This window comes from Prionailurus bengalensis, chromosome B2 (assembly GCF_016509475.1).
Source record: "Prionailurus bengalensis isolate Pbe53 chromosome B2, Fcat_Pben_1.1_paternal_pri, whole genome shotgun sequence".
NCBI classification, from domain to species: Eukaryota; Metazoa; Chordata; class Mammalia; order Carnivora; family Felidae; genus Prionailurus; species Prionailurus bengalensis.
The window spans coordinates 79,657,069-79,678,258 of NC_057349.1; the positions used below are offsets into that span (position 1 = coordinate 79,657,069).

The 21,190-nt window shown below is 41.1% G+C and overlaps 1 long non-coding RNA gene across 1 annotated transcript in view; it reads left to right on the forward strand.

Moving 5' to 3' along the window:
* Positions 1-9,184, forward strand: part of LOC122489751 — a 44,325-nt gene extending 35,141 nt beyond the window's left edge. Inside the window, exon 3 of the long non-coding RNA XR_006298988.1 lies at positions 8,236-9,184. This is a non-coding gene — a long non-coding RNA (uncharacterized LOC122489751). The remainder of the gene's footprint in view (positions 1-8,235) is intronic.
* Positions 9,185-21,190: the final 12,006 nt, after the last annotated feature.

The following is a 21,190-nucleotide window of genomic DNA, read 5'->3' on the forward strand; positions in this document are numbered from 1 at the left end:
ACATGGTGTCACAGATAAACTATTAAGCTCCTGTCCAAGGTCATCATCTCCACTTGGACACTAGATCCAATTTTCTCTCATCTACTCAAAGACATTGCTACAGAATTATCCCTCTCTCCTGAATAGTCAAATTGTCCTCTCCACTAGATCATTGCCATCACCCTATCAATATATTCTAAAATATCCTTATCTTAACACAGGACAGCATTTACCTTTCAACTCCACATCTCCCTCTTGGCTATTACCTTACCTCTCTGCTTTCTTGTAAACAAAACTTAAAAAGTGTCTATACACACTGTCTCCACTAACTCTCTCTCTCATTCCCTTTTGAATCTATTCCAATCATGTTTTCACCACAACCATAACTTTTGTCAAGGTCACCTGCGAAGTCCATGTTGTTAAATCCTGTGGTCATTCTGAGTCCTCCTCTTACCTGATCCCCTAGCAACATTTGCACAGCTGATCTTTTTCTCCTCCTTCCAACACTTTCTTCACTTGGCTTCCAAGAGAACACCCTTACTTCTCCTCCTGTCTCACTGGCTGCTCCTACTCCGTCCCTTTGGCTAGTTCCTGCTCATCTGCCTGACCTCTATGGATGGAGTGAGTGCCTCAAGGGTTAGTTCTTAGAACCTTCTCTCTTCTCTATATTCTACCCCCACCCTGACGATCTTAGGCAGCCTGTACCTTTAAATACTGTCACTAAGCTGATGATGATTCCTAAATGTACATCTCCAGACAGATCACTCCCTTGAACTCCAGATCCATATATTCAATTGCCTACTTGAATCTCCAATGTATATTCTTAAGCACATTAAGTGTATATGTGCAAGAGAGAATGCATGTACATGACTCCGCCTGCCCTAAAGCTATATCCCCTTACAGTCTTCTCCATCTTAGCAAATAGCTTATCAGCTGCACTGCCGAAACCTTTGGTTTTACCGTGATTCCTCCCTATCTCTCACACTCTTATGTTCAAGCTGTTGACAAAATCGGCTAGCTTTGGCCTCAAAATATATCCAGAGTTCCACCACTTTCATCACCATTATCATTATTCCCCTAGGCCAGGATTCTGTGACCTCTTGCCTGCACTATGGCAGCTGCCTCCTAATTGATCTTGCTTCCAACTTAGACTCTCTATAACCTTATAGCCACAGCAACAGAGAGATTCTGATCGCATCCCTCCTCAGCTTAAAACATTCCAAGACTGCACTGGTGTCCTATCTCAAAGAAAAATCTCCCATCAAAGTCTTTACATGAACTTCAAGCCCTATACAATCTCATTCCCCTTATCTCTCTGACCTCATCTTTTACCATTCTCCTCCTTACTGTGTTCCAGCCACATCTGCTTCCTTGCTATTTCTCAAAGCCACACTCAACCACTGTTTCAAGGCCTCTGCACTTTTCCCTCTCTTTTTTGGCAAGGGTCCTTCTTTATAAGGTTCTGGCCCACCCTCCCCCTTCTCTTCCCCCCTTGTTCCTTCCATTTCCCAAATATCTTCATGAGTTGTTCCCTCATTTCCTTGAGTTCTCAACTCAGATGTTGCCTTTCAGTGAGACTTTCTTTGATCACCATATTCAAAACAGCAAAAGCCAAAATTCAAAACTCTGATCCTTTGCCCTTTCTATTCCTCTTCCCCATAGAATTTATTACCATCTAGTGTACTACATATGTTGTCAAAGTTTACTTACTTATTTTGAGAGAGAGAGAGAGAGAGAGAGAGAGAGCATGAGCAGGGGAGAGGCAGAGAGAAGGAAAGAGAGAGAGAAAGAACCCCAAGCGGGCTCTGCACTGACAGTGCAGAGCCCGATGTAGGGCTCGAACTCATGAACTATGAGATCATGAACTGAGCTGAAACTGAAGAGTCAGAGGCTTAACTGACCGAGCCACCCAGGCGCTCCTGGTGCACTACATATTTGCTTATTTTTCACAGTACCTCTCTCTCCACAGAAACTTAAGTCTCATCCAAACAATAAATATTTATTGGATGGATTAACAAACTGAATATTTATTGAATAGCTACTATGTGCCTATTTTAGACACTGGTGGTGTAACAGTGAACAAAATATGACACGGTCCCTGCCCTCAAGCAGCTTGTATTTTAGTGCTAGAGACAAACAATGGACAAATGAACAGTATCGATGTGGTGGGACGTTTTTTACCGCAATACCCAGGATTCGTGGTCTCGCCACTTCGAAGAATGAAGAGGTGGACACAAAATGAGCAGTAAGCAAAAGTTTATTAGAGTAGAAGATTAGAGTGTAATAGAAGGAAAGCTCTTTCATTGGAAAGTGAATACCTAACGACTAAAGGCAAGGGTCCTTCTTTTATAAGGTTCTGGTCCACCCTACTCCTTCTCTTCCCCCTTGTTCCTTCTCAGGTTCTATCCTTATTGGCTTGACAGCTAGTGTTGGGTTGTCCATTCCTGACTGGCTCATTTCCATTGTATGAGGGGTGGTCTATGGCCATGCTTGGGTCTTTTGTCAAATTCCTGAGGGAAAACCTGAGGGGAGGTAGGTGGTTTCTGTTTAGAGGAACCTGACACCTGAGGGGGTTTGCTGTGGTCAGACACTCCCAGCATTGTTCCAAAATATGTGTTTTTCCACACCAAGGACCTCAGGCCCTCATCTTTCCTTCTCTGCCTATTTTATCCTATCTTTCCCTATTATAGTGATAAGTGCTATGAAGAAAATAAATCATTTAAAAGGATAGAGAGCAGTGAAAGTATCATTTTAGATGGCATGTGGGGGAAATTCTAAGGCAGCACTTGACAAGAACCTTGAATAACATACAAGAGGGAGCCCTGCAGAGGTCAGAGGGAGAGAATCCAGCAAGTACAGAGCTCCTGAGGCCAGGCCAGCTTGGCATGACCAAGGAAAAGCAAAGCCAGCTCATGGGGAGAGAGCAGGACAGGGTACAAATGGTAAGACTGGTAGGCAGAGGTTGCAGTAAGAACTTGGGATTTTTCTGTGACAATATGGGAAGCCGTTGGAGCGTTTTGAGCAGGGCAGCAGTAGGATCTGATTCACATTTTAAAGGCCTGCTTTGGTGCTGTGTGGAGAGCAGCCTCTGGAAGGGTGAGGCAAGGCAAAGGGAGACCCCTTAGGAGGTCACCCAAGTATTCAGTGAGCACGGAAGTGGTGATAGCAACGAAGGTGGAAGAAACAGTCAGATTTGAATACATATGTGTCACAGATTGGATGTGCTGATGAATTAGATGTGAAATGGGAGAGAAAAAGATCAAATGATTATCCAAGGTTTTGGCCTGGGCCCCTGGGCCCCTTTACCAAGATGGGGAACCTTTGGAGGAACAGGTTTGGGGAAGATGGTGTTTAAATCGAGATGACCCAGGGAGTGGAATATAGAGAAATCTGAAGACTGGACCCTGGCACACTAAGGAAAATGAGGAGGAAGAGACAAGAGACAAGGAGGGATGCAAAAGACATAGGACAGAGTAGAGTCCTGGAACCAAATGAGGGGTGGCAAGGAGATGTTTCCAGTGAGAGGGAATGAGGGGCGGTTGGCTGGCTCAGTTCATAGAACATGTGACTATTGATCTCAGGATTGTGAGTTTGAGCCACACATGGGGTGTAGAGATTACTTAAACCTAAAATCAAAAAAAAAAAAGAAAAAAAGAGGAACTGATAAATTGGGTCTAATGCGATTGAGGACTGAAACGTGATCATTGGATTTGACAATGAGGAAGTCATCGAAGAAATAGTGTCAGTGGAGTGGTGGGTGAGCAGAAAGCCTGATGATGGTGGGTCAGAATGGATCTGACAGACTCAGAATCAAGTAGTACTAACGAGAGGCCTTGGGCAAATAGTTAAACCTCTCTGCTATCAGCTTTCTCGTCTGCTAAGGGAAATAGTAACTCTTTGCTCAGAAAATGTGGTATAAATTAATAAGAATTCAGAAAATTTTGAACTATATGCAAAATCAACCTAAATGTTTTAATGTTATGTTTAATGATACATGTTTTTAAATATGGGAAACAAATATATATTAAAGCCCTACTATAACACGCACCTTTCATGTTTTTAAAAACATTTTTTTAAGTAATCTCTACACCCAACATGGGGCTCGAATTCATGACGCCAAGGTCAAGGGTCACATGCTCCATCAACTGAGACAGCCAGGTGCCCTGCACTTGGCATGTTTGATCTTATTTAATTTTGATTAATCCAAATATAAACATGCTATATAAAAAGACCGAATAGTGCAGCTCTTCCTGCCCATTGGTCTTGTCCCTGTGCTAATTTAATAAAAACACCTTTTTCGGGCCATCGGGTGGCCCAGTGGATTGAGCGTCCAACTCTTGATTTTGGCTCAGGTCCTGATCCCAGGGTCATGAGATGGAGCCCCAAGTTGGATGCTGCGCTGAGTGTGAGCCTGCTTAAGATTCCCTTTCTCTCTCTCTCTCTCTCTCTCTCTCTCTCAAATAAAAAAGTTTAAAAAAAACACCTTTTTGCACTAAAAAAATTAAAAACTAAAAATTAAGACCAGAAAGAAGTAACAGAGGAAATGTCTCATTTAATGTTCTTCATGTGATCCTGAACACTTCATTTTATTTAATCATTGAAATGCTCAAAATCTTTCTAAAAGGATTTACATCTGACTGTAATCTGGACCTTTGATATTCATTTTAAAGAAAGTAAACACCCACTTAGTAACATTTTCAGATATGACGACCTTGTGGAAGTTTGTTCCTCAAAACCAAACAAAACAAGCTGGGGGTTCTTTTCTAAAGACATGTTAACCAGTCTAGCTACGTACACATCTCCCTAGTACCAATTTGTACAACTCGTATTCCTTTCTGTGATTCTGTTGGGTTTTGCCCTGTTCCTTTGTAACACCGTGCTTCCTAGTAAAAGCTCCTTCCTCAGCCTCAGGGCCTTTTCCCCTGCCTTTTCTGACAAGGAGTGGCCCACCCGCCCCAGCCTCTACCTTCCAAAACCACCCTTTTCCTTTCTCAGGGTTTAGACACAGTACTTTATTTTTAAAGAACATCCTTCTCCAACACAGACTTGGGAGGGAAACTACTCCAAATTGGGAAGAGGGTTTTCATCAAAGAAAGATCTAAAAAGCATTGTCTTAAAGGTTTTATTTTTAAGTAATCTGTATGCACAACATGGGGCTTGAATTTACAACTCCGAGATCAGGGGCGCCTGGGTGGCGCAGTCGGTTAAGCGTCCGGCTTCAGCCAGGTCACGATCTCGCCGTCCGTGAGTTCGAGCCCCGCGTCGGGCTCTGGGCTGATGGCTCAGAGCCTGGAGCCTGTTTCCGATTCTGTGTCTCCCTCTCTCTCTGCCCCTCCCCCGTTCATGCTCTGTCTCTCTCTGTCCCAAAAATAAATAAACGTTGAAAAAAAAATTAAAAAAAAAAAAGTCACATGCTCAAGGGACACCTGGGTGGCTCAGTTGGTTGAGCATCTGACTTCAGCTCAGGTCATGATCTTACTTACTGTCGGTGGGTTTGAGCCCCTCATCGGGCCTTGTGCTGACAGCTCAGAGCCTGGAGCCTGTTTCTGATTCTGTGTCTCCCTCTCTCTCTGCCCCTCTCCCACTCCCGCTCTGTCTCTCTCTCTCAGAAATAATAAACATTAGAAAAAAAATTTTTTAAGTCACATGCTCTATAGACTGAGCCAGCCAGGCACCCCTAAAAGACATTGTTTCAATTCTGCATACTTTTGAGTACAAATGTGTACTTTTGTTCCAGAATGGATACTTTTGAGCAAAAATACCAAACCTTGGGCACCTGGGTGGCACAGTCAGTTAAGCATCTGACTCTTGGTTTCAGCTCAGGTCATGATCTCACAGTTCGTGTGATAGAGCCCTATGTCGAGCTCTTCTCTCTCTCTTCCCCCACCCCCCCATAAAATTAAATAAATAAATTTAAAAATACTAAACCTCTTCTCCCTGCTGCTTCTGAACCTCTGTCTTCCTTGTCCAACACCCTTTCACCATTTGGCCTCGCTCCCAGACAAGGGCACCCTCCCAGACAGGGCAGTTTTAGAGGTGGGAAATCAGGCATGCTGAGGGTAGACTATTTGAGTTCAGCCTTACACATTGTACAGTGTGGTGGGAAATATACTGGCCTGGACACCAAGTGATCCAGCTTCTAATTCCAGCCCCATTGGGGGCCTCCGGCACATCACGTGTTTATCCAGGGCTTTAGTGGCCCTGTGTGGAGAACATGGACCAGAAGTGCTGTCGGGCTCTTGCTATCCCTGCTCCTCAGATGAGGACACTAAGGCATGGAGATGGGAAGGTATCGTGATAGATTCCTCTGAGGGTGTCAGAAAAGAGTAGACACTGAGGATTAATTCATTGTTTGATTTCTCTTGGCAAAACAGTGTAAGGAAGAAAAATAGCATCTTAGGACAAATGAGGCTTTTCTTCTCATGAAACCAAGTACAGATGCTTTCTGATTTACAATGGTTTGACTTAAAGTTTTTTTTTTTTTAGTTTTTTTTAATGTTTATTTTTGAGAGAGAGAGAGAGAGACAGAGACAGAGTGTGAGCAGAGAAGGGTCAGAGAGAGAGGGAGACACAGAATCTGAAGCAGGTTCCAGGTTCTGAGCTGTCAGCACAGAGCCCAACATGGGGCTTGAACCCACAAACTGTGAGATCATGACCTGAGCCGAAGGCGGACACTCAACCAACGAAGCCACCCAAGCGCCTCTCAACTTAAAATTTTCAACTTGACGCTGGTGTGAAAGCTATACTCATCCAGTAGAATCTATACTTTGAATTTTAAATTTGGGTCTTTTCCTGGGTCAGCGATACATGGTATGATCCTCTCTCAAGATGGCGAGCAGAGGCAATCACGGCTCCAACCAGCCACACGATCGTGAGTGTGAGCAATCAACATACTTAAAACCCCCTGTACCCACACAATCGTCTGTTTTAACTTTCAGAACAGTATTCAATAAATTACACAGATACTCAACATTTTGGATAAAAGTCTCTATGTTTGATAATTTTGCCCAATTAGAGGCTGGGCTAAGCTATGATGTGCAGCAGGTTAGTGTGTTCAAAGTGTTTTCAACTTACAATATTTCCAATGTATGAGGGTTTATTGGGACATAACACCATTGTAAGTGGAGGAAGATCTGAAATGGAAATTTCAGACATTTCTTGGAAATGCTAGTAAATAGATTTCTTGAGTCATTTTCAAGATGGTTATATCTCTTGGACCTGGGATTAATGGGTCATTTCTATTTCCTTTTTATCTTTTTATGTGTTCTCTGAATCTTTTACTAATACATATTAGTTCTGCAATCAGAATGGGTACTTTAGGAGAAAAAAAAGAAGAAAATGGCTTTAACCGTACAAATGGAAGAGAACAGGAAAAAAACGTAAAAACTAATAATGATGAAACTGACATTTATTACTTGTCATTTATTATGTATTGGACAGTAACTGGCTCATTTACTTCCTCTCAACTCTGGATAAGAAGCTATTTATTATTACTTCCATTTTGCATATAAGAAAAATGAAGCAGAGAGGGGTCAGATAACTTCAGAAGTCACAGAGCTAGTAAATTCAATTGCTGGGACTTCACTTAGGTAGTCTAACATCAGGGCCCTTCTATTTATCACCTGCCTCATAAATGATCTAAAAATGAGGTATAATCTTATATAACTTCAGAGAACAGATTTTTCATACTAATTACATTTTATTTAGGTTAATATTCCCTGAACACACATTAACAAAAGGCTGGAAGAAAGTGGTTTGAAACTATGGTAGATCTGTGATTTAATTTAACTCAGTGTAGACCAATGGTTGTCTATACAATTAACTCTAGCACAGAGTTGGCTTATTCACTCTGGTTTATGCCAAATCTGTGCTACAGTTGACAACATAGACAACCATTGGTCTATGCTGTGTTAAATTAAACAAGGAGACTATTAGACATAGGTGGTTCTAATGTCTTTTAGGCCTAAGTAAACCCATAAATATCTCAAGGCTTAGAAATCAAACTTGAGGACAACCAATCACAAACAGCCAATGAGTCTTTGTGAATAAGACAAATGCTTAAGCTACAGCTAATCACATGATTTCCTTGCTTTGTTTCCACCTTTCCTTTGTAAGTCTTCGTAACTTCTGCTCCTAACCACTTCTGATTTGGCACTGCCTTAGTCCCACTGATTTTTGCTCAAATAAACTCTGAAAAATTGTGATATGCCTCAGTTTGTCTTTTAACAGCTCTGATATCTGGCTTGTTTTACGTAGGTACCTCAAAGAAAGTTGAAAGAAGGTGATTCAAATTGCCAGGAAGAGTTTGGGAACATCCACACTGCCAATCAGTTTTTTAAAACAAAATTTTTAAAAGGCATAATCTATCCACGGAACAAGACTACGTCAGCACCACAAATAATCAAGGACAAATCACACACAACGAAGGAAGTGCTCATCACTGCTACCCGTTTTGTGCACACAAGACAGTCCCTATCTCTTAACTAGGAACGTCAGCCACTTTAGGCTTTTGAATGTTGGTCTTTCTCCTGTTGTCTTCTACCTACTGACTTTTCAATCAGCTCTCCTCCTGTGGCCGGATCCATTTCACAGCATATCACTCCCACCTCAGAAGACTGGGTCACAGAAGTGATTTCAGGACTCATAAGTGAGCAAAGGCCTCAAGCTCAAATATTAGCTGAATGACTGAATAATTACTATAGGTATGGTCCTCTGGACAAGCAATCTGCCTAATATCTCAGGGAAGGAAAGGCCACAGAACTGCAAGCTGTAAGAGAGATTACCTACACTAACCAAATCAGGTTCTGACTGAGGAGGGTAAGGGAGTTCAGCAAAGCGAAAGAGACCAACTACCTCCATTTTGACCTCCATCTGTACTTGGTAAGTGATTAAGTTCTTCTTTCCAGCTTGACTCTTAACTCTGGCAAAAGACCCTGCAGGCAAAGCATTTTCTAATGGGAACTGAAACTATCCCCTCAAGCAATAAGGACCACCCTGAGCCAGCAAGACTTGGCCCGTGACAGTGATCAACCAGACCTTTACCGCCCACCCATGCATGTACCCACTGACTTTTTTCCCACATTTTCCTCATATAAACCTGGGAGTATTTTCAGCACTTTGGAGACAGTCTTTGAGATGCATGAGTCCCCTGTCTTCTCAGTGTGTTGGCCTCACTGAAATAAATTCCTGTCTTGTTTCACCACCACTCATTTCTCTTCCTTTGGATTTTGTCAGCAGTGACTGGCCGAACCTGGTCTGTTTAGGACCCCCAGAGCTAGGTGCTCTTGCACCCCTGTACCCCGGCTACACTGATGGGTCATTTCTGGACAGTCATTGCCGCATGAGATTGGGGCTCTCTTTCTTATCTTGTCAGAGGGCCAGAAGTTTTCCAAGATGGAAGAAGACCCCTCCCCTCCCATTGTTTTCCTCCTCAGCCCTCACTTTCTGGTATACGGTGCGGTGCGTGTTGTAAGTGCATAGTGGCGGATCTCTGTGTTTTTCCTTTCCAGGTGGCCTAAGTGGCAAAGAAGGTGGGAACCAATTCCTTCTAGGGAAAAGACCTGTCCATCCTGTTCTCTTTTCCTCTGGTATCTCTTCAACTTCCTGTCTTCCATGTGACCAATTTGGTAGTAATATTTGGGTTTAGGGTTAAGGAGAAGTAAGGGTCATCCTTGCCAGAGCTCCCTGCCTCAGGGTTTCGCACACAAGCCCAGCAACAATAAATTAATGCAGCCCGGATTGAAATCTTATCACACTATATCTCAGAGGTGCAAAGAAGATGTTGGAGATGGAACTTTAAAATCACCAATTAAAGTATTTTACTTTTCTAATTTAACATAGTCTCCTTCCAGGTAATAACTCCCAGTAAGAGCTGTTTCTCTCCTTTTTTCTTTTTCTCCTTAAGTAGGTGTCTGGAGGGCGGTGCTTAGGTGACCTCATGCTTGCCCAGAGCCTTGCTCTTTGGATCATCACCAGCCTGTGCCGCAAGAGTGCTAGTCTGGTCTTGTCCCTGAGCTGCCAGTCAGAAGGGCTGCTCTCCTGGCTCCCAGCTCTCATGGCTGGCAGGAACTTTTCTTGCATCATCTCCCTCCTTCCCAAAATGAAATTTGTCAACACCTACTTCCCAGAGCACTACTAGCAGAATGGCCACTGGGAAACATAATTTATGGGAGAGACGAAAACACATATATGCACCCCCAACATACCCTTTGTCACTTTATGTTGCCTCATCATTGTCTGTTGTCTGGTTATCACTCTGGGAACCCTGAGGGGGAAAGAGTCTGGAATTTGGGGTTATCCCAAATACTTCATAAGGTCAAGCTCTTAACAGGTAATTTCTAGTATTACTTCTACATATGGCATTCTTTCTCATTATACTCTTATACTCTCCTCATGTACCCCAGGAAAACGTTCAGGGATTTTCTGTTTTGCTTGCTGCTATAACCCCAATGTCTAAGTAGTACATGGCACAGAGTAGGTGTTCAATAAATATTTGTGGGATGAGTGAAGGGTTGATCACATCTGCTGTGGTGGATTTATCCAGGTCAGCTCTCAGAGGGGATCTTATTTCCCTTACCTCCAGGTGGTCGCAGAGCAGCACAGGGAAGCTGATGTGTTGTCCACAGCGCGCGCCAGCTCAGAGGTAGTAGCTGAAGCAGTGGGGCTTGGTGAGGTCCCTCAGGAAGAGCAAGAGGGAGGACAAATGGGGCCAAGAGTAGGCCAAAAGGAGCAGTTCTCAAACTTTTAAATCTCAGAGCCCCTTTATAGTTTTAAAAATTGTTGAGGGCTCCCAGAAGCTCTCATGGGTTGTATCAATATTTATTGTATTAAAATTGAAACAAAACTTTTAAATATTTATTAATTTGTTTAACAAAAAAACCCACATTACGTGTTAGGATAAATAACATTTTCATTTACAACATAACTATCTTTGGGGCACCTGGGTGGCTCAGTCAGTTGAGCATCCAACTCTTAATTTTGACTCAGGTCATGATTTCAGCATCATGTTATGGAGTCCTATGCAGGGCTCCATGCTTAATATTCTCTCTCTCCTCTGCCCCTCTCCCCTACTCATGAGTGCTCTCTAAAACAAAACAAAACAAAACAAATGAAATAAAATGAAATGAAATGAAATAAAATAAAGTAAAATAAAATAAAATAAAATAAAATAAAGCTATCCTTTCCAAAATAAAAGTCACTGAGAGGAGGGGCAGTTCTTTTTTGGCAAATTGCCTATGTCTGGCTTCACTTGATCTTAGCCAAAAGGCCGAGAAGCGATGCCTATGTCTGGCTTAATAGAAGGCAGCTGGATTTCATGTCTGCCTCTGTATTCAATCTGCTGTGATATGTTTTAGTTGAAATTCGGCCTCATACAGACACACAGTGGGAAAAGGAAGGATCTTGGGGACTGCAGGGGTTCTCTGACCACATTCTGAAAACTGCTGTCCTAAAACGAAAGGTGCTGTAGCAATAATGATGATCTCCGCTACAGAGCCTCCAGCCCTCCAGGGAGTCCAGACCCTGCTATTAGAACAGAATCCCTGTTTCTCACCCTCCTCCCACCAGCCTCTCTGCTTAGGATTGCACAATTCTTTAATAATGTATAAAATAGCTGACAGCCTTGAGCAGCAAAATTAGATAAGATATAAGTTCTTGGAGTATGCTGGTCTTGGGTAGAAGGAAGCATAACAGGCATCTCAGAAAGGGGATGAAGGAAAGAACACATGCATTCTTAGTAAGGAGAGAAAAGAGGTTATGAAGTTAAGGCGCATTTGCAAGCAAGTATGTTTCATCTTTGCACCCAGTGCCTGGGCTGAAAAAAGGAAACAAACAATAAAGCTCAGCCTGCTGGGTGTGTGTGGAAGGAGCTGGTTCTCAGAGGGGGAGGAGCTGGCCTACGCAATTACATTCTACTTCAGTATCTTCTCAGGACTTGCTGGAGGGCCACAGCTTTATCCCCATTGGTTGAGGATCTCATGGAAAGATAGTCGACTCTACCAGGTACAGTTCTAAGACCAGTCAATTCTCAACACGGTGGAGTGGCCTTGCTACCACTGGTGGGAAGGCTTCAAGTAACACTTTCTGTTTATAAACCCTTCCTCCCAGGCTAATACCAGCAACCACTACCTTCACTGTGTATCTTGCTTACCTGCTTTACAGAGGGAAGGCACAGCCAACAGCTGTCACTCGCCCTCGCAGCCTCCAAATACCGCAAGTGGCCCAGCTCTACCTGGAAGGATGTATGTATGAATGTGAGTGACTCTGTACTACTGTGGCTAGAGGCAAAATCCACACCCTGGAGCCTTTTAATAAACAGATGACAGGTCCAAACTTTGTCATTTGTTTTTTTATTTTTTATTTTTTTTTTAATGTTTATTTTTCAGAGAGAGAGAGAGAGAGCAGGGGAGGGGCAGAGAGAGAATCTCAAGCAGATTCTCTGATGTGGGGCTTGAACTCACAAACTGTGAGATCATGACCTGAGCCGAGATCAAGAGTCGGACACTTACCCAACTAAGCCACACAGGCACCCCATCTTTTGTTTTTTTAGAGAGAGAACGAGCAAAGGGGGAGGCAGAGGGAGAGAGAGAGAGAGAGAGAATGAGAGACTCTCAAGCAGGCTCCATGCTCAGCACAGAACCCAACGCAGGGCCCAGTCCTACAATCCTGGGATCGTGACCTGAATTGAAATCAAGAGTTGGATGCCCTACTGATGGAGCCACCCAAGTCCAAACTTTGTATCTGGAAATTTTCAAGGATTTTTCTTAAATACTATGAAATAAACTTACCATCTGTGCTGCACTTACTTCTATCCTGGCTTGTGACATCTTTTGCATTATTGCTCTACGTGGCTGTTTAGGTGGCCCAGGAGCATGACTGGCCTGTTTAGCACAGTAATCCCCAAATCTCATACAGTCTTTGGTACACAGAAAGCACTTAAAAGTTTTTAGTTAATGAGAGGTAAGTACATTAATTCTGAAGATCTTACTATAATGTGTACCAAAAGTGTGTGCTTTCCACACATTATGCCATTTAATTAAGATTATCTTGTAAAGCTTATCTTCTTAAGAAGGTATAAGTTCTTTGAAAGCAGGAAATGTATATTTGTGAGGTTTTTGTTTGGTTTTTTTTTTGGAAGGGGGGGCAGGCAGGGTGTGGAGGGACACAGTGAGTGTGGAGCCTGACACGGGGCTTGATATGGGACTCGATCCCACAATCCTGGGATCATGACCTGAGCCGAAATCAAGAGTCAGACACTCAACCAACTGAATCACCCAGGCGCCCCTGTTTGTGAGGTTTTTTAGACGTTTTGCATAGCAACCTATATCCACCTATCTTAGGGGAGTGTTCCCCAGATCCTTCTAAAATTTTTTTTTTTTTTTTTAACGTTTATTTATTTTTGAGACAGAGAGAGACAGAGCGTGAATGGGGGAGGGACAGAGAGAGGGAGACACAGAATCGGAAACAGGCTCCAGGCTCTGAGCCATCAGCCCAGAGCCCGACGCGGGGCTCGAACTCACGGACCGCGAGATCGTGACCTGGCTGAAGTCGGACGCTCAACCGACTGCGCCACCCAGGCGCCCCCCCAGACCCTTCTAAAAGGAACATCTTCTTTTATACAATGTTAAAAGCTATATTTATGTATCATTTTGCTACAGAGTAGGACCTGCTTATTTTTTTTCTCATTCTCACTAATGGTTTTAGATAGAGAACATTATTAGTTTATGTTCTAATAATATTCCTTGTTACTCAGAAAAAAATGTCAGCTAAAGGGCTTGTTTTACTATCCCTTATGTAACAAAATCAGACTAAACATGAAAGCATATGTTTAACATACCAGCTCTGCTTTTATCTGTTTAAAATGGAAAAGCTTCCATAGATTTTTTTTTTTTTTTTTTTTTTTTTTTTTTTACCTAAAGTGGGATAGCAGTTCCTGGGAAGGAATATACAATATTTCGATGAAAAGTTTGACAGACATTAAAAAACCAAGATGACTAAATTAATAGACCAGACAGAGAAATTTCCCACGTGGAAAGAGATTTCTGTGTCTCTCCAAAAACTCACTCTACCTATTAGCTCAATGAATAAGTATTAACAAGGATTGGGATTTTTGTTATTGATGTTGTTTTATAATGCAACAGTTTTACTGAGATAAATTCACATACCATAAAATTCACACTTTCAAAGTTTACAATTCAATGGATTTAAGCACATTTATAAAATTGTGCAACCATCACTACTATGTAAAACAATTTTTTAAAACATTTTTATTAAAACAAGAATTTTAGCGGCCTGGGTGACTCAGTCAGTTGAGCATCCAACTCTTTTTTTTTTTTTTTTAATTTTTTTTTCAACGTTTTTTATTTATTTTTGGGACAGGGAGAGACAGAGCATGAACGGGGGAGGGTCAGAGAGAGAGGGAGACACAGAATCTGAAACAGGCTCCAGGCTCTGAGCCATCAGCCCAGAGCCCGACGTGGGGCTCGAACTCACGGAGTGCGAGATCGTGACCTGGCTGAAGTCGGCCGCTCAACTGACTGCGCCACCCAGGCACCCCAAGCATCCAACTCTTGATTTCAGCTCAGGTCATGATCTCACAATTCATGAGATTGAGCCCTACATCAGGCTCCATGCTGAGCACAGAACCTGCTTGGGATTTTCTCTCTCCCTCTCTCTCTGCCCCTTCCCTCCTAAAATAAATAAATAAACTTAAAATTTTCTTTTAAATAAAAAATAAAACAAAAGTTTTTTGTTTCTAAAAAGAAACCCCATACCCATTAGTGGGCCCTCCTCCCCCCCCCCCCCCCCCCCCTTCCCTCTTCCCTCAGCTCCTAGCAACTGCTAATCTACTTTTTGTCTCTATGGATTTGCCTTTTCTGGACATTTCATATAAAAGAAATATTAAACTATGGGACCTTTTGTGTCTGGTTTCTTTCACTAAGCATGTTTTCAAAGTTCACCCATGTTGAACCATGTATCTGTATTTCATTCCTTTTTATGGACAAATACTATTCCATTGTATGGATATACCACATTTTGTTGGTCCATCCCATTAATCAACAGCCATCCATTAACTGACAGACATTTGGGTTGTTTTCACTTTTTGGCTATTATAAATAATGCTGCTATGAACATTTATGTACAAGCATTTTTATGTGTGTATATAACTATATATTTTATTTCAGTTCTCCTGGGTATATACTTAGGAGTGAAATTGCTAGGTTATAAATAACCACGTTTAACATTTTGGGGACTTGACAAGCTGTTTTCCAAAGCAGCTGCACCATTTTACAATCCTACCAGTAATGTATTAGGGTCCTAATTTCTCTATATCCTCACCAACATCTGTCTTTTATTATTATTATTATTATTATTATTATTATTATTATTATAGCAAGCCTAGTGGATGTAAAATGGTATCTCATTGTGGTTTTTTATTTGCATTTCACTAATAATTACTAATTTTAACATCTTTTCATGTGCTTATTGGCCACTTATATATCTTCTTTGGAGAATTGTCTATCCTTTGTCCATTGTCCATTGTAAATCCTTTGTCCATTTTTACATTGGGTTCTCTGTCTTCTTATTGTTGAGTTGTAAGAGTCCTTCACATATTCTGGATACAAGTCCCTTATCAGATATATGATTAGGAAATAATTTCTCCCATTCTGTGCATTAGGTTCTGTCCTTAACTCTAAACTCTGGGCAAATTACTTCACTTTCCTCATCTAGAAAGTAAGAGGATTCAAAAGACTCACTTTAGAATTAGCTTGCATATCACTGGGAGCAGGGCCGGTGACCCAGAAGTATAAGACACCAACAGTCTCCATGTGATTCTTCTTCTGAAATACCAACATTATTAAAAATTTAGGGATAAGCAGAATCTTAAAAGTCCAGAGGAAAGAAAAACAGTATGTGCTGAGAAAATGGAAATTTTGACTCTGTTGAGAAACTGGTGGCAACAGTATCACAGTTGTGTCAAAGTAATCAGAATGAGTGGACTCTGGAGAGAGAAATTATGCCTGCCTGCCCATCAGAACGAAGGAGCTGAGCCTGTGACATTGCAGCATGCCTCCAGAGCTATCTTTTTGGAAAAACAATGTTATTTTGTGGCTTTTAACTTTAGATCACTTAAAAACCATTAACTCACACAAATCAGCTCATCTTCTAACTGCCATTATTTTATTTTATTTACTTTTATTTCTATTTTATTTACTAGATGGTATCTAGTTCTACTTCTCACTATAGTCCGTTTCAAAAAAAAAATACAAAAACATCACAGATCCTTGATTTTCTTGATTTTTAGTGTTAGTTTTTGATCTTCCTGTTTAGAGTGTAGTACTTTTGGAAAACTATATTTTCCACACCAAACACAGATAGGTGTTTACAGACAGGAACTTGGAAGTATAATTTTTAAAGGTTAAAAGGAAAAAAATAAGGGCAAAATAATAAGGGAAATTGAGAATAACTTGAAATCACCAAAGGTTGAAACAAACAGGTCATTGATTGTCCCTGGGAACCTCCAAGGTGAATTTGAGAGGACAGAAGATGACAAATAGCACTTCTACAGCTGCACCTTTTGAGTCATTAGGAAGGAGCATCAGATGTTCTTAGATGCTTATTTAAAATATCGGTTCTAGTCTGTGGTGAATGTACACAAACCAAAACCTCGTGCTTTTCCTGTTTGAGAAGCCCCTGACCAAAAAATGGGAAGAGATTTAGCTTCTGCAGCCATATTTAAAACCCAAAAATGTATATCTGATATGGGCCTAGCATCCAAAATATAGAAAGAACACTCACAACTCAACAACAGCAAAAGATAAACAGCTTAATTAAAAACCAGACAAAGGCCTTAAATGGACATTTATCCAAAGAAGATATACATATGGCTAATAAGCACATGAAAAGATGCTCAGCATCAATAGTCATTAGGAAAATGTAAATCAAAAGCATGAGACATTGGAGGTGCCCGCCTGGCCCTGCCAAAAAAGCATGTGATTCTTGATCTCAGGGTCATAAGTTTGACCATCTTGTTGGGTGTAGAGATTACTAAAAAATAAATAAATAAAATTCTAAAAACCAAACCATATGATACCACTTCATACCCACTAGGATGGCCATAATTACAAAACAAACAAGCAAACAAACAACAACCAGAAAACAAAGTGTTGGTGATGATGAAGAGAAATTGGAAGCCTCATACATTGCTGGTAGGAATGTAGAACGGTGCATTCGCTCTGGAAAAGTTTGGTGATTCTCCAATAAACATCTGATTACCATATGACTCAGCAATTCCACTCCTAGGTATATACCCAAAAGAACAAAAACTTGTACACCAATGTTCATAGCATCACTATTCACAATAGCCAAAATGTGGGAAGTAGTAATCCAAATGTCCATCAATAAATGGGTAGACCAACAAGATGTGGTATATCCATACAATGGAATAGTATTTGGCCATAAAAGGAATGAAATACTGATACATGTTATGATATGGATAAACCTTGAAAACACGCTTAGTAAAAGAAGCCAGCCACAATAGGCCACATACTATATGATTACATTTAATGAAATGTCTAGAAAAGCCAAGTCTATAGAGACAGAAAGCAGTTCAGTGGTTACCAGGAGCGATGGAAGCAGGAAATGGAGAGAGACTACTTAACAGGTAAGGGTTTTCTCCCAAACTGGTCAAAATGTTCTGGAACTAGGTAGTGATAATGGTTGCACAAGACCATGAATAAATATACTGTTTCTGAATTGTATGCTTTAAAATGGTTAAAATGTTGGAGCGCCTGGGTGGCTCAGTTGGTTAGCATCTGATTCTTGATTTTGGCTGAGGTCATGAGCTTACATTTCATGGTACTGAGCCCTGCAAAATGCAGGGCCTGCTTGGGATTCTCTCTCTTTCAAAATAAATAATTATGAGAAAAAATTTAAATGGCAAATTTTGTGTTATGTCTATTTTGCCACAATTTATTTTATTTTATCTTTTTAATTTTTTTTTTGTTTTTATTTATTTTTGGGACAGAGAGACAGAGCTCGAGCAGGGGAGGGGCAGAGAGAGAGGGAGACACAGAATCCAAAGCGGGCTCCAGGCTTCGAGCTGTCAGCACAGAGCCTGACGTGGGGCTCAAACTCATGGACTGTGAGATCATGACCTGAACCGAAGGTGGATGCTCAACCGACTGAGCCACCCAGGTGCCCCAATTTTGCCACAATTTAAAAAATAACACAGGAGTGGGGGAGGGAATAAAGAAATAAAAATTAAAAATAATTCAAACTTTCAGGCACCTGGGTGACCCAGTCAGTTAAGCATCTGACTTCGGCTCAGGTGATGCTCTCATGGTTTGTGAGTTTGAGCCCTGTGTTGGGCTCTGTGCTGACAGCTCAGAGCCTGGAGCCTGCTTTTGGATTCTGTGTCTCCCTCTCTCTCTGCCCCTCCCCCCCCACTCAAAAATAAATTAACATTAAAAAAATAATGCAAAATTTCAAGGAAATGTACATTAATTTCTTGAAATAAAAATCCACAGCAAGGGGCTATTTAGTTGAAAGCACAAACAAGCAAAATACAAATTGCTTGAAGCTCCCCTCACAATTGATTGGGCCCAAAGTGGATACCAAACACAAGCTGGGTCATTCAGAGGCTTTTCTTGGGAATTTAGAAGAGGAATTCCTATGTTTGACTTGGTCATGGGATGGGAAGAAGCCTCACTGTAACAGTTACCAGTATGAATTACTAGTATGTCCCAGACCTCTCCTCATGCTTGGTTTGTTTCCCATGGATTCCTTGAGCTTGGCATTCTTACAGTAACTCTCATTTTAAAAAATACCATTTTGCCTGAGTTATTTTGTGTGGTTCCTTTGCCTAAAAACCAAACTTCTAATTCTCATACAGGAGATATTTAAGTTTTTAGGTATTTTAGGACATTTAGGTAATGTAATATTACCAATTGTATTAGGTTCCTACTGCTGCTATAACAAATTACTATAAATTTAGTGGCTTAAAACAACAGAAATTTATTCTCTCACAGTTCTGGGAACCAGAAGTTCAAAGAGAAGGGTCGTGCTCCCTCTGAAAGCTCTCAGGGAGAATCAGTTCCTTGTCTCTTCCAGCTTCTGGTGTTTGCAGGTGTTTCTTGGCTTGTGGCCATATCATAATCTCTGTCTCTGTGGTCACATTGCCTCCTCCTCTTCTGTGTGTCTGTCTTCTGTATGTCTCTTACAAGGACACTTATCATTGGATTTAACACCCACCCACATAATTCAGGATGATGTCCTCATCTCCAGTTCTGTAACCTAGTAACATCTGTAAAAATTCTTTTCCCAAATAAGGTAACACTTACAGGTTGTAGGGATTAGGGTATGGACATATCTTGGGGCATGGGACACCATTCAACACATTCCACCAGTATATAATGTAATATATAATATAATATAATATAATATAATATAATATAATATAATAATGTCACAGTGAAACATATGCCCATTTTAAAGTCTGCTGATGCATGTTGGCAATATGTATCAGTGTTCGATATTGCTGACATTGCTCAAAACATGTTTTGAAATTTTTTATTTGGTGTTGCCCTCCAAAATTTAGTCATGATCTTTGAAAACTATAATGGCCATGGTCGAATCACCATATATTTGTACAGTGTAACAAGCACTTTCACATCCTTGGGACCTAGAATTACCCTGAAATAGTGGAGGCAGATCCAACTGGTAGAGGGTTTTGTTTTCTTCTCAACAAACTCAGTGCCTTTATTTTCCTGAAGACCAAATAGCATTTTGAGCAAACTCTGGGAAAGAGGAGGGCCATCAAAACTGGGCAAACTAAATTTTGGCATCAGAATGCCCCAGATGGTATGGTTGGAAAAGTCCAAGGCATTCTTAACTCTCTCTTCCTCCTCACTCCACATCAGGTCTACCAATAAACCAAATCCTACCGTTCCATCTGGAATATTTCTCATATATCTGATTCCTTCTACTCCCACTGACTATGCCTTAGTTGCCTCAGACCCTCCTTATCTGAACCAGTAAAATATTTTCTAACTTGTCTCCTTGGCTTTCAGCTTTGAGTGTCTTGCCCCTCTCTTTCTATGCCCTCCAAAGTATACTCACCTACAGATGTTGGCCCTACTCACATACATACCTTCCAGGGTCCCCACAACACAGACAAGAAATCATAAGTTGCTCAACAGGGCCCTGAGTGGCCCTCTCAGTATGACCTCTGTCTAATTTTACAACTTGTCTGAATTAATTTCTGTTTCCTACTCCTGCTTACCTTGCACATTCATGCCTTTATGCCTCCACTTTAACTTTAACATCCTGTCAGCTCTGCTTTTTAAAAATCTATGCATTATTTTTAAAGTAAAATAAGTGCTACAAGGCCCAAAACAAAACCAGAGGGCTCCTGGACTCCCTCTGACCACCCTTGCTTCCTGTCCACTCTCTCCATCCCCCAGGAAACCTCTTTCAGCCCTCTTACCTGGTATTTAGTATTGACCTTCATACTTTAAAACAAAATGCTAATAGCGGTATATTTAGTTTTTGGCTTAAGATATAAACTGATGACTTTTTACTATGAAGATGAGATTTTAGCTCTATTATTATCCAGATCCTACCTATATACATATTTATGCAAATATTATATATGTACATTCCCCTTCCCCATCCTCCTAATGTAGTTATAGCTTGAGTTTGGAGTCTATTGATATTTGGTGGTTTGCATGTGATTGGTTCTACTATGAATATATTCTTTCTTGTACTTTTGTTCTTCTTTGGAATTAATCATTGTCTTGTTCTTTCCTTGACTTCATTTTCTTTGCTTCATTTTCCATTTACCTAGCATTTATTCATCCCCAAGTTCTCTCTGCCAGAAGCACATCTCTTTTCAATTCCTTCAAACATATTGAGGATTCTATCGGTTTTTGTCTTTTTCTTAGAAATCCTCCCCCAGAATCTTTGGTCCTCCTGCGTCAGTCTGGGCTGGCTGCTTCCCATACCACCCTGAGCTTACCTCTGCCCTCCTTCTTGAAATTCCCTTCACTCTTCTCTTGTGTGGGAGGAGTTTCCTAGATCCCATGTCTTATTCTTCCTGAGTTTCTTCTCTTTAATGAAGTATGTCTTCTAGTACCTTCCTGAGAAAAAGTGCACAGGGAGTAAATTTCTTGAGCTGCTCTGTATTTGAAATATCTTTATTCTAGCCTTATAC